The sequence below is a fragment of the Spodoptera frugiperda genome, chromosome 14 (genome assembly GCF_023101765.2).
Source record: "Spodoptera frugiperda isolate SF20-4 chromosome 14, AGI-APGP_CSIRO_Sfru_2.0, whole genome shotgun sequence".
Classification (NCBI taxonomy): domain Eukaryota; kingdom Metazoa; phylum Arthropoda; class Insecta; order Lepidoptera; family Noctuidae; genus Spodoptera; species Spodoptera frugiperda.
Genome location: NC_064225.1, coordinates 7,072,801 through 7,086,736, shown reverse-complemented (window position 1 = coordinate 7,086,736; position 13,936 = coordinate 7,072,801). Strand labels below are relative to the sequence as shown.

Genomic DNA, 13,936 nt, shown 5'->3' with positions numbered 1-13,936 from the left:
TTTACCTGCGTGTTTCATAAAATCAATCTATAAGTACGTACTTTAGAAATGTCAACAAATAAAGAAATAACAGTCTGTCAATCTGTTCGTCATGTAACTTAGGTGCTTGTTCCAAAGTGTAGCTTTGAATAGAGAAGAATGAATAAGGAAATTTAAAACATAACCCGCCTTCTGGTGCAGTCGGGCAAAAAGAAGAGTAAGGAATGAAGAGAATAGAAAATAGATAACAGAGGTTATGAGGATTAGGATAGACCTTACATAGGTTGTTATAAGCCCCTATTTAATGCAATTATATGAGACTTCCTGGCGACGTCTCTCGTCGTCTATCCGTCTGGTAGTTCGTGATATGCGTAAATACTATAATTATGATTCTTGAGGAAGTTTAAAGGGCAGTTTTAAGTACCGGGAAGTTGTGGGTGGAGAACAATTTTTTTATGGTATAAGCCGGTAAACGAGCAGACGGATCACCTAATGGTAAGCAATCGCCGCTGCCCATGGACACCCGAATACCAAAGGCGTTACAAGTGCGTTGCACTTTTGGGGATTTGGAAATTTAAGGATTGTTGGGGAATCGGGCACTGGGATGGAGGTAATTGGGCCTCCAGCAACCTCACTCCTACAACACTAACAGGTATATTGTCACCATAACAAACGTAAAATAATATAATAATATATATATTATTTTTTTTACGTAACTTTTAAATTGGTGTGCTGTGTTCCTTTGCTTAACTCTCTAATAACGTAGATTAGAGAAGATAAATGTGGGGATTATCACAGCTGTTATAGATAACAGATTATATTTACAGTGGATTCTCGTTAATTCGAACTTCGAGAAACTAAGAGTGCCTCGAATTAAGAAGATTAAATGAAGTATTTCCAATTACTGAATGTTTGAAATATCAATAGGTCCGAAATTTGAACTTGTCTTAGAATCTAGGTACTTACTACTTTGAAAATTCTGAGATCTTTCTGTCCCTTTTTCTCAGGAACTTCGAATTATCGACAGTTTGACGCCAATAAGTTCGAATTAACGAGTCTTTTGATTACGTAGGTACGTTCAAATTAAATTGCATAAAAATGTATTGTATTATTGTATGTATTGATTTAGTTCGAAATATAAAGAGAGTTTCAATGAACCTCGTGATATCGTCGAATTATCGAAGGTTTTAATTAACGAGAGTCAACTGTATTAATCATAGTAAATCAATAATTAAAAAGCTAAATCTTGATCTTAGTTTGTGCAGAAAGGGAAAAGCACCACAAACGTGATTTACGTTTGTAGCCACTCCACAAAAATTAATGATGCAGTTTATAATTTAAAGTAAAGTAACAAATAAGTTGTTATTTCCTAACAAATATAAATACCATATCATGCCTAACTTTCGTTCCTTTAAAAGATTATCCACCATATCAAAGTGATATAAGGTTGAGAATCCTACAAAGAAATACACAGGTGCAACAATGAATCCTCAGAGCGAGGTCGTTGAAAAACAATTTACTGAGAATGGTTCCATTCTATACTCGTTAGGATAAACATTGCACCTTTATCCGAGGTACAAAATGTTAGGAACACAATTTTCAATTAGATACTTTTTAGTCTCATTTGAGTTTCATTAGGGTACACTACACTAAGTATAATATACTTTTTATGGTATAAGCCGGTAAACGAGCAGACGGATCACCTGATGGTAAGCAATCACCGCCACCCATGGACAGCTGAAACACCAGGGGCGTTACAAGTGTGTTGATGGCCTTTTAGGGGTTAGGAATTTAAGGGTTGTTAGTTGTTGGAATCGGGGATTGTGAAGATTGGGAATTGGGCCTCCATTTACATAACAAAACACAACGGAACACAACGCAAACGTTGTTTCACGTCGGTTTTCTATGAGGCCGTGGTATCACTCTGGTCGAGCTGGCCCATTTGTGCCGAAGCATGGCTTTCCCAAAAATACTGCATTTAAGGTTAAACACATCAAAATTACTTTTTATTAATCAAAATTACCAGGATTTTATGCTGTGGCGTTAATATATGGGGAAATTATTTCACATGCACCCGAAATAATTCTTTATGTGTACATACATTTTTCTTAGTTTGAATTGAAGCCGATTTTATAGTTAATTGAATTAAGTCATTACTATGTATTTGATTAATTTTCATGAGTCAATTAAAACTCCGAAATATGAATACTCGGTAAAAACTTCACACTTATTTCCACAAATACTTACATAGCGTTTGTCTGACCTTTTTACGAGTAAATGACTTTATTTAATAAGGCCAAGGTACATACTGTCCTTTTCAGTACCGCCCCTTGATATCCAACTTATGAATTCTTAAACAATTGTGGATATAATTATTTCCTGCTGTCTATTGATTTACCGAAATTGTCTTTTGTTTCAAAATATAATTGGGACAAAACAAATAGATGCCTTTTAATATCAATGACAAAATTATATTATAGAAAGTTTGAAATTGGAATTTGGGTAAACAAAGCGCTTGTTACGCCAAAAAGTTTGGTATCAATTTTCAAATAAGGAAATATTTATCGCGGTAAAACAGATATGCCAATGTAATGATTTTGTTCGTTTTGGTTTAATTTTAACCTAGCACGCATTAATTTTTGGGTTAATTTTTCGTATATAGAATTTTATTAAGTCTTTCGTGATTCAAAATTGTTTTTAGTAGCAGCAGTTCTATACGAGTACAATTCTTTACTCACATCGACATAATAACAAGACGTTATTTTTTTTTTCAAGTAAAATCTATTTTTTTCCAATTTTAAAAAGATCCTATCTAACTTTAGATATAATTCGCAGTTCTAAAAAAAGCCAAAAAGCCTTCTTTTCACACAAGACCGGTGACCTTGTGGGCGTCTTTTCCAGTGTGTTTCAGATCCTACGAGCCACTTGGCAGTTTGTATTGAGAGGTCTGTCAGCAATTTTCCAAGTGGTCATTTAGTACAAGGGTCTTGTTCTAAGAAAACCTCGTAGCCTTCGATATTGTTATAACCCTTACGAGTCTAGATTTTTGCCTGCCATGAATTTGTACGATTTCTGTCGATTAGAGTTGCGGTCCCTAATATTGGGATTAAAAATAGCTCACGCTGATCACACGCATATACAATGTGATAGGGGCGAGACTTCTAACCCGTTAAGGCTGAGTTCTACATCTAATTTTATCGACAAAAGTCGGGGGTCGAAGAGGTCGAATCCCCTTCCCCTAAAAATTATGGCCATTTTAATATTTTTTTTACTTTTTTTTATATCAAAGGTTGTATGCGTCGTAGAAACAAAAAGAAAAACGACAAACGGTAGCTAATAACCTTGGCTAACTAATTCATTACTTTTTTCATATGTTTGATAATGTTTTGGTGAGAAAAAAAATCATTTGTGAATTATTTTTACCGAAAAATCACTATTTTTCAATATTTTCAATTAGGAGTTCAACCCCCCATATAATTTTTTTTTGTTGATAAAATTAGATGTAGTACTCAGCCTTAACGGTTTAGAAGTCCCACATCTATCACATTGTATAAATAGTCACGTGATGATACGGAGCAGTTGAGCAATAATAGTGCGGATAGTCGTATCTGCCAATGGCCTCATAGACAAAAGCCTCGACCAACACCTGAGTAGGCTAAAGTTAGATGGGTCAAGGGCCTTATGTAGACAGCAATACTTTTGGATGCGGCGCGTATAAATTTTTCTCACGCCACGGGGTACCGGTGACTCGACGTTAGGGAGGATTTGCTTTCAACAGTTTTCTATTGTAGTCAAATACTATAATAAAATTAAGTAGAAAGTAACAAGGAGAAGATTTCCTAATTTGTTCAGTAGTTTCGTAGCTAATAGTGAAGATGAGGAAACTCGTAGAATGTATAGAACATATTTATGCTAAATCTGTGTAATGGACGTGTAAACAGAACGTGTTACTCGACTGATGGTAATTGGTAGTAAACATTTACGGAATCCTACAATACGTTGCCCTCGGTGTGTTTAATGTAAACGCGTCTGCTAATAGAATAGGTACTTATAAAATTGGATAACATGTAATCATATTTCAGTTCTTCAAGGGGATCTAGGAAATTCTTTAGAGTAATATTTTAAGGTTAGTTCCAATGTTTTTGTTGTAATTAATTTTTAATTTATTAGTAGTTGTTGAAACGAAGATGTTTTAGTTTTCTGACAACATCTATTTCCTAATAATAGACGTGCATTCACATCAACAGCCTATAAGTGGCGGCTAGCTGACCAAAGTTTTTTCGCACGGAGAATCGTTTGAGCATTATCAACCGCTTTCTTAATGCGGAGGCGATTTAAAGCTTATAATTAGAAGTTATAAGCCCGAGTTTCCTCACGATTTTCGGCACCGTTTCAAGTGGTGATCTAATAATCTTAGAAAGTACTATAACTCAAAAAGTCATATTGTTACTTGACCGTAGTCAGGTTTCGAACCCGCATATCATTATATTTAGAAGCGGAGCGTCTTAAACCTCTAGGTCCAGCCACAGACACAGAAAAGGTACTAACTACATATAAACAATATCTAAGCTGGGTTAAATTTCCTAAATTAATATTAAGGAAAATTGAACCTTAATATTGTGTAAAGTTTATGTAAACAATACTGTTTATTCTACATACTTAGTATAACAATAACAATATTGTTTTGTACGCTCGCTCTTACTTTATCTCACACGTATTTTCCTTCCTCAACACTTTAATGTTGACCATTCATCATTATAATATCAACTTTGCATAATACATTACATACCGTCTATTAAATGCATAATTTATGTAAGTAATGTTTTGTTCGCCATACTTAAAGGCTTAACAATAAAACATAAATTATGTAAAGGAATCTATTGATAGACAATAATGTTCCTTTTAGTCTACTATCGGCCCCTCGGCCCCTTGGCTCCCAATAATTTATGTGTGCACTGGGCCCCTAATTATGGTATATTCTAGTCTCCTAAGGGCCGATTTTTCTTTTATAGCTAAGGTTTAGTTACATGTACGGATGGTAAGTGATACGCGATAAATGCAGCACGTCTGCATTAATAATTGAATCATTATAATGTATTAAAACATTATTAATTTATACAATATTCATTACGGCTTTCGTTTGTCGAGTGGCCGCAAGTACGACTGTGGGAAAGTGGTCTCGGTTTCGATTCTACAAGCTTGGACCGTGGTATTACTGGACTTATTTTTGTTCGAAAAAAATCACAGTTGTATCATGGATTTTGGAATTGTGCCCAGTATACAGCAATAGGCTCACCCCCTATTACATGGGACTATAACACAAATGGTGAAAAGTGGGTGTACATTGTGTAGCGGCATTACGTGCCGTTATGTGTACCTCTGGTTATCGGAGATAAAAAAGGCGTGACGTTTTTGACCTAAACTAGTTGCCCAAAAAAAGTGTTTATATTTGTTCGTGAAGAGTAAATAGGTTATTGTTGTGATCTCACCAGGCCTCACCTATTTATAGGAATGAATAACACTTTAAATGTGTACATTAAACTCAAAATTTAACTTGTGAATTTAATCATTTAAAGATAGGAATTTTATTTGAAAGTTGTGACTGCTATCGTAAATGGCGTCGATATCTATATATTAATACGTGATGCAAAAACTTTGGACCACATTTTACGAAAATTGCGCGGACGTAGGAGCATAAAATTTGGTATACTTATAGTTTATGTGTAGGAGAAGTGCATAGCGCTAATATTTTTTAAAAATAATGCTTATAAAGTACATTAAATCAATAAATAAAACATTACACACACATGCATAGTATCTGATCGTATTTGACAAAACGTCAAAATCGATAGACATTGCGATGATATTCTCACGTCTCATATGAAAAGAGTTTTATAAAAGAGTTTGAATTAAATAAAAATTATCCTTCAACGTACGTTAAGTGGTATTGTAAATTAAATCATAGATGGTCGAATTTCGGCCACTAGGCGACCACTAGTTTATTTTAGAGTCTGATTCCATTGGTACATTTAAAGATAATTTCATTTAAAAAGTGCACATTACGCCACGTATTGCTGCTATACACTGTACACCTACTTTTCACCATTTGTGTTATAAGTCCCATGTAATAAGGGGTGAGCCTATTGCCATATACTGGACGCAATTCCAGACTCCGTGCTACTACTGAGAAATTTTCGAAAAAGCCCGACAAGACCCTGTAATACGTTGCCCGACCCGGGAATCCAACACGAGACACCTCGTCCGGCAGTCGCACTTGAGACCACTCGACCGACGAGGTAGTAATTTTTTATCAATTTTTAAGTATATATACTTAAAAATCGATAAAAAATTTGTTGCAAGTAAAATACGTGTATTTAAAAGAGCCATTTATAGTTTACCCAATCTTCTTCTTAATTTTTTTAAATTGTTTTATATTGCTTGAACGGTCTAAAAATAATGTTGAGCCTACCTTTAATTTAAGAGCATAAACTAACTGTTGTTTCCAAGTTGACAAGCTTTAATAAATAAATAAATCTAAGTATAATATTTACCTACCTATAACAGTGAGTTCTATGTTTATGACTGTAACAACGGTGCAAGATAACCTTTAGTTATCTTTACCTTTAGTCTGACCTTTCCATATTTCTAATACAGCTGTCAACGGCAACTATTTGATTTCTTTATCGCCATAAATACACAATATAATATTGTATAAAAAGTTACGTGAATACAAAATTATTGGCAGACGGCTCAATACGAGTTAACTTTACATTTAAAACAGACTTAGTTATAAGTGTGTGTAAATATATTTGTTCAAATTATTTAATGAGTGCTTCTCGCCATCAAAAAAGTATAGATTTAAGGCCACAATTTATATAAAAAAATTGAATAAAAACGATCCTTCTGGCGCAGTCGGGTAAAAAAATTGTTCCCTCACACTAGGATTTCCTCCTGTGTCGTGGGTGCGTTTACAAACATACAAGTTCACATACACAAGGCACCCAGACCCGAAACAACAATTTGTTAATCACACAAAGAGTTGCCCCGTGTGTCAATCGGACCTACTACACGGTGCACGGCAGCCAGTTGCGCAGCCACCGCGCCAACCGTGCAGTATTGAATGTAATCTTATTTAATTTGACGTACGGAATAATGAAGGAACAAACGTGAAGCGATACGCACTAGTAACTAAAATAATTTATCTATTACACAATAGTACAGTGACATGCTTGTGTTATGTTTTCTTTTGAAATTATCGAGATAAGAAACGTTGTTTTATTTAATTAAATATTATTGAATTTACTTACTTACACAGTTAGTTTTGTTTGTATTTTTATTTTCGTTTAGTATATTTATTTACTTTAGAATACTAAATGTAAGTAGGTATACATAACCCTTTACATGTTTTGTGCAGATCGCATTTTTCTTTGAAAAAAGTAACGATGGAGTTTCTTGAATTTGACTTTGAATTTCTTTCAGTTATGTGTTTCTAAACACACATTAAATTCTCATTGTTCTTAACTCTTTTTTCTTGCCAGTTTTAGCCGTGGTATGCAATATTTTTAAGTCCTCTTAGGTACCTACACAACATTGAATGACAATGAACAATTTAGTTCAAAGAACAGGATTTGCAATGCACCTGCATGACGAGGTGTCAACGACCTCTGTGAATGACTTTAATAATAATTGAATGATGTAGAATCGAGTTTTTGTCTTAAAGTACAATTTTAATGTTTGGGAATTAGTTCGCTATAAACTTTAGTTCTAGTTTCATCTCATAACTATTCAAAAAGTTGTTTATAATAGGTATTAAAATTAAAAATCTTACGTCAAACCATTTTAAACACGCATCCAAAATAAAAAAAAAAACACTTTCACAGATTATAAAACTGAACTTGCAATAATAAATAGAACACAATAACAATAAAATTACTGGCACAAAACACAATCACATAAACTTTTTAAACATTTCAAATTACGAATATCAAAGTAGGCCGGTTATAAAAAAATCATGGCCGCGGTCGCGCGATTTGTTTTGTTTTTGTTTGTGCACAAATTTTTGTTTTTATCACATTCGCACGCGCGCACGGTTTGGCGTCTGACGCTTGACTAAATAAAGTAGGTTAGCACATGTACTCGTCATTATTCAATCGAGGGTGATAGGAGCTAACAAAATAATGTATGTATCTTAATAGCTGCTTCCAAGGACGTCTGTTGACTGCAGGAAATGTATTGGTCTACTGACTTAATGAAAATATATTATGACCTTGAGAAAACATGAGGCATTTAGGCATCAGTGAGAGATTGAGTAAGTTATGTTTGTGTATGGCAGTCTGTGGCTTATAGTTTCATTTCTAAAAGACTTACTTAAAAAACGAAATACGCTATTTACTTTCTTAAGAGGTATACAAAGACTGTAAAATATGATTCCTAATTTAACTCAATGCTTAAACGTAAACTGTAACAATTAGGTACGTTTCGCCATAACGTCAGGCGTAGGACTTTTTGTCTTAGACATTTTAGATACCTATCTATACAGACTAAACATATTTCCAAGTATTTCGACTAAGAAGTAACATCTGATACTCATCGCGGGAATCCGAAATCTTCTTAAGTTGCCTACGGGGTTTTTAGAAACCCCGCCGCGTCCAGTCCCGTACCTACGTATCGCGTTTATGTAGATACGTATACATGTAGTACGTAACTACTTGGGAAAATCCTTACTCCAGATGTCAATATAAATGTGTCGCGGTATAATCAATGCACGGTTTTTGTTGTCTGCCTTTGCACCATGTCCATGACACATCATTTCAGCAACTGTGTCTACAGAACGGGCTCAACAACGCCCCCTTCAGCGACCTAACCGAACTATTGACTCAAGGGTATTATGGGTTTACTTATAACTGCAGCTGCAATCCTCCACAAACATATTTTTTATATATTTAAAACGGAGTAACATCTGAACGCAATATAAATATGTTTGTTTATGTTTCCTGTTAAACCTGACGAATACGGTAGTTTCCTATTAGTCAAAAATTCAAAATTAATACTTTTTATCAAAATGTCAAAAACGTTACTTTTCTATGAATTTTGTAGGACATCGCAACTTATGACGTCATAATTTTTTTTTGCGTCAAATAGCATACTTACTTCTACTAGTGGTCGCCTAGTGGTCGAAATTCGACCATATACGATTTAATTTACAATACCACTTAACATACGTTCAAGGATAATTTTTATTTAACTCAAACTCAAACAAACTCTTTTATAAAACTCTATTCATATGAGACGTCAGAATATCATCGCAATGTCTATTGATTTTGACGTTTTGTCAAATACGATCACATACTATGCATGTGTGTGTAATGTTTTATTTATTGATTTAATGTACTTTATAAGCATTATTTTTGATATTTTATTTTATTGAAATAATGTCAAAATAATTTATTTTTGACCTAAAATATTAGCATGCTGCACTTCTCCTACACATAAACTATAAGTGTACCAAATTTTATGCTCCTACGTCCGCGCAATTTTCGTAAAAAGCGGTCCAAAGTTTTTGCATCACGTATTAATATATAGATACCTAAAATTAGCTAGAAAAAAATAATAAATAAGTATGTATATCGTCAAAATAATGAATGAAAGTACGATTATTTTGGGATATTTTATTTTATTATAATGTCAAAATAATTTATTTTTGATTTTGGCCTAGGAAACTACCCAATTACACATTGATTGAACAAACATAGTTGAATTACATGATCGGTCAAACCGTCATTAGGTATTTCAATTACGAAGTTCTCAGTAGAAACATGTTGCGTACCTGGAATTGAGTTGAGGTTTAAAGGTTGAATTATGAGTAAATTAGATTTGTCTTTACCATTCAAGGAATTATGGACGTGATATTGTTTTTTGTTAATGAAAAATGCACGTAGTGTCATGAGCTATTAACATTTCTAAATAATCTTTATGACTCGTTTAGAGACTTAGGAGGTCAACAGTTTGATTCGGAGCTGTGGACTACCTAGTTGGTTTAAAGTGGCTCCGGCTCGAAAAGCAGAAGTAGGAACGGGGTAGTTTTTAGCCAGTAAGAGTCTGAGACTCCCCCTCGCCTCGCCCAAAGCGGGAGAAGCTATTGGATGACTTTTCTCCAAACAAGTGCGACAGCCGCGCAAATGGTAACTAGGTTCTCCCCAACTCCCATAGCTGACATTGGAAATCACAACTAAGCGGGTTGGTTTACTTGGAGCAGCGAATCAGAAGGCTAAACTATGTGACGCATCGATCGAGTTAACAAATAACAAACTTACACTAAGCCTTCTAGTAACACTTACGTGTTTCATACATATTGTGTAGGCTTCTACTTACCCCTTCGGGTATGAAAAAGGCCAGTAATTATGGATGTATTGACAAACATATAAACGTTTATAGTTTACGTATCTATAAGTAATGACGTGAGTCCATTTATTTGTGTAATTATTGAAATTATCGTAAGTAGCTCGCTCACGTTTTCTCAGTAAACAACCGCGTTGTGTGTCATGTGGGGTCGACCGTATCGTTTCTACGAGTATTCCATCATTGATGTATGTCATGATTAACGTAATGAGGGAAGATTACGCCTTTATGACGTAAGATTGTTTATTTGTAGGCTATTTCTAGCTGTGTGAGCTTGTGTATTCTTGTTTTTTATGTATGTATGTAAATGTGATATGCAGTACATTAAAAGTGATAATGCTCATTGAAATCTTCGTCACTATTCGGCAACAGTCGTATTACTCGAACGTATGAAGATGTGTATATAGAGTGGTTAAGAACATTTTCTTCACGCATAATTTAGTAGAATTATGTGTTTGAAAACAGAACCAGGTAGGATGTGTGATAGCAGTTCTATAATAAAATTCCACATAAAAAGAAAACGTTCAGTCTCCTACAATACAGAAAGACGACTGACGAACCCACAGAGCACATTTGTATGATGAATCCGTGATTGACACGGATGACGATGACTCGGTTGTTGCCGGGATATGACAATTAGCGAAGATCTGCATGCAGATTATTAATTTAGGAGTACTGTGCTTATTATCGTAGTTATTGCAATCAACAGCCCGTGACTGTTTGCCGGTGAACTATGGGCCTTCGCTACGTTAAGCATGAAGGGTTTGCATTAATTTCCACGCTTGGCAGTCGAGTTGGAAACTGTAGTAGATGTGATTTTAAATACGTTTTGTGGAGGCTACTTTTACGTCTTATTTTTCAGATGTAAAATATCAACCAATATCCAGGCTAATCAAATTCTTGCAAGTGGAATTGCACAACTTGATTCCTCCTAGTCCTTTCCATCATCGAACTACAAGACAATCGGCGAGGCGTCACCGTTTCATGGTAGATATATTCGCAAGAAGCGCTTCGCTTCAAGCTTCCTTGTGCGAACTGCTAGGGAGTGGAACTCCTTGCCGGAGTCTGTGTTTCCTGATGGGTATAACCTGGGTGTTTTCAAAGCCCGAGTGAATAGGTTGCTTATGGGCAGACGTGCTCCACCGTAGGCCGCATCATCACTTATCATCATGTGAGATAGTGGCCAAACGTCGGCACATTTAACATAAAAAGAACGAATTGAGCTCGATTGATGGGTGAAACAAGTAATTGTGATTAAAAATTGAATACAGATTTTCCTACACCCCCGTGAGAGTGATCGCATTATTATTTATTAAAAACCTAGACTCCTTTATGTATTCTCATTCATTACGTTAGTGTGTTTATTGCCTGTGTATCCAGTCGCACAAACCCCTAATGAAGTTAGCCGGCCGCGTGAGCGTCGGTAATTCCATCAAAATCATTCAGTTAGCAGACGCAAAGTAATTAAAACTAGTTTCTTGTTAGTTATTCAATTTTCTTGTGGTTTAGTTATGAGAGTGGTTTCTGTCTGTATAAGATACTAAACCTTTATTTAGTAGGAGACGCTTTTTTTGAGGGGGAAAATCATTCAATGACTTCTCCCACCTTGGGTGGGGCGAGAGGGAGTGTCATACTCTTACTGACTAAAAACCACCCCGTTCCTACTCCCGCTTTTCGAGCCGGAGCCCCGGTAAACCCGCTAGGTAGTCCGCAGCTCCGGATAGTAGGAGATGTCACCAACTGCTTTTAGACTGACCATTTTAACAAAGACTTAATACACCTCTGCCTTTCCCTTGAAGGATTAAACGGCGTAATGTAATATTTCATTACAGTCATTACACAATTTGTTCAAACTATTAGTCTGAAATTGTATACGAGTATAAGCCACTAATTTTGTAAAAGCACGTCCATTAAATTAATGAACATTGTAACTTTAAAAAATTACATTAAACTATCATGCTTTTAATGTTTGCAATTCATGATGTCAACCCTAAAAATAGGCACTGAACTACCAGGGCGCCATCGCGCCAGGGAGTGCCGCCGACGGCGCTAAAATCAAATGTTACAAGTATTGATGTCCAAAGCTATTTTCAACCTAGATTTTTGCATTCCTATCTGTATAGTCATGTAAGAGACTACACTAGACATTTCACAGTGGCAGCAGCACTCTGAAATAAACCTGAACCTTTTAAACCTTTTAAAACGTGTGTCAGATTTCCACAAAATGAGTTCGCAAAAGGCTTACCTCGTGTTGTGTTTCTTTCTATTCTTGGAAATGAGTTTGCTATTTTTAAATTGTATGCACATGTGACTTATAAAAGTGCTTGTAATGCTCTAATGAAGATAAATGCTTTAGCCTTGTCTTTGAGTCATAAGTGGCACTAAGATTGAGTATTCAGGTACCTACGCTTAATACACCTACGATAATAGAGCAATATTATTTAGTACAAGATGACTAACATTAAAAAAGTAGTGCAAAATTATATTATCTCCAATTTCCATTGTCTCTGCCTACCCCCATGGGAGACAGACGTGAGGTTATGTATGTATGTGTGTAAATTATATTATTACTTCAGATAAGCATGTAATACTATTATTAACACCTGATATGAGATACCTAAAGGCAGAAGCGTGACGGATTGCGAGCGACGAGCTGCGATGCAATATGAACGGTCCGAGCGTGATGCCTTGCGGCACGCCATGCAATGCAAGATTGTGTGCAAGCATGTACTGCTATTACCTCATATAACTATATTCTTGAATCAGATTAACTTGCAGAATTTATTATACCAATCCTTATTTAAAAGTTATATAAGTTTTAAATTAAGTTTAGAGAACTTTAATTAATTTGAAAGCTTTGTTAAAATCAATGCAAATGTTCATTACCAAACAATGAGCGTAATTAGGCTTTGTACTATTGTAACATTGAGTATCGAAGTGTCTACAGTATTTGTTTTCGGTCAAAGAAACAATGATGCACTCACAATAAGAATTGGTAGATATTTAGTAGATTTTTTTTTTTTTTTTTTTTAATTAAAACGTTGCCCCACATTAGGATTTTCTCCTGTGTCGTGGGTGCGTTTACAAACATACAATTTCACATGCACATGACACCCAGACCCGAAACAACAATTTGTGGATCACACAAAGAGTTGTTCCGTGCGGGAATCGAACCCGCTACCCGTTGCACGGCAGCCAGTTGCCCAGCCACCGCGCCAACCGTGCAGTCAAATAGAATTAGTTCTTTTTATTAAGCCATTCTTCTTGCTATAAGACAGCGTAAATGACTTTCGTGGCTTAATAAAAAGGCACCTTGACGACACAGGCAGACAGTGCAATTTTATTTGTTTGTTCACAGGTGGATGAAGCGTTAGTCCATTGATTAAAGCTTAACAGGTTCACAGAGGACGAAGTGAGGTCAAAGCGGTAGAGTTACAATATTGGTGCTATTTAATTTTATTTTGTGTCTGTGCTATTGGATCTTGTTTAACAGGATTAGAATAAAAAGAGATGGTAGATGAGTGAGTGAGATAGAGTTGAAGTTTAGTAAAAATGTCTT

General features: G+C 35.3%; 1 protein-coding gene across 7 annotated transcripts in view; it reads right to left on the bottom strand.

The window, feature by feature from the left end:
* LOC118279182 (multiple C2 and transmembrane domain-containing protein) overlaps positions 1 to 13,936 on the bottom strand; it is a 229,978-nt gene that overhangs the window by 37,992 nt on the left and 178,050 nt on the right. For 2 of the 7 annotated variants that reach the window (XM_050698375.1, XM_035598739.2), the window contains exon 1: positions 7,808 to 8,100. The exons of 4 other annotated variants lie outside the window; for them this stretch is intronic. The gene's annotated coding sequence lies outside the window, so the exon portion shown is untranslated. Of the gene's footprint in view, positions 1 to 7,807; positions 8,101 to 13,936 lie in introns of those variants that run through there. One more of the 7 variants, XM_050698376.1, reaches the window with a different exon arrangement.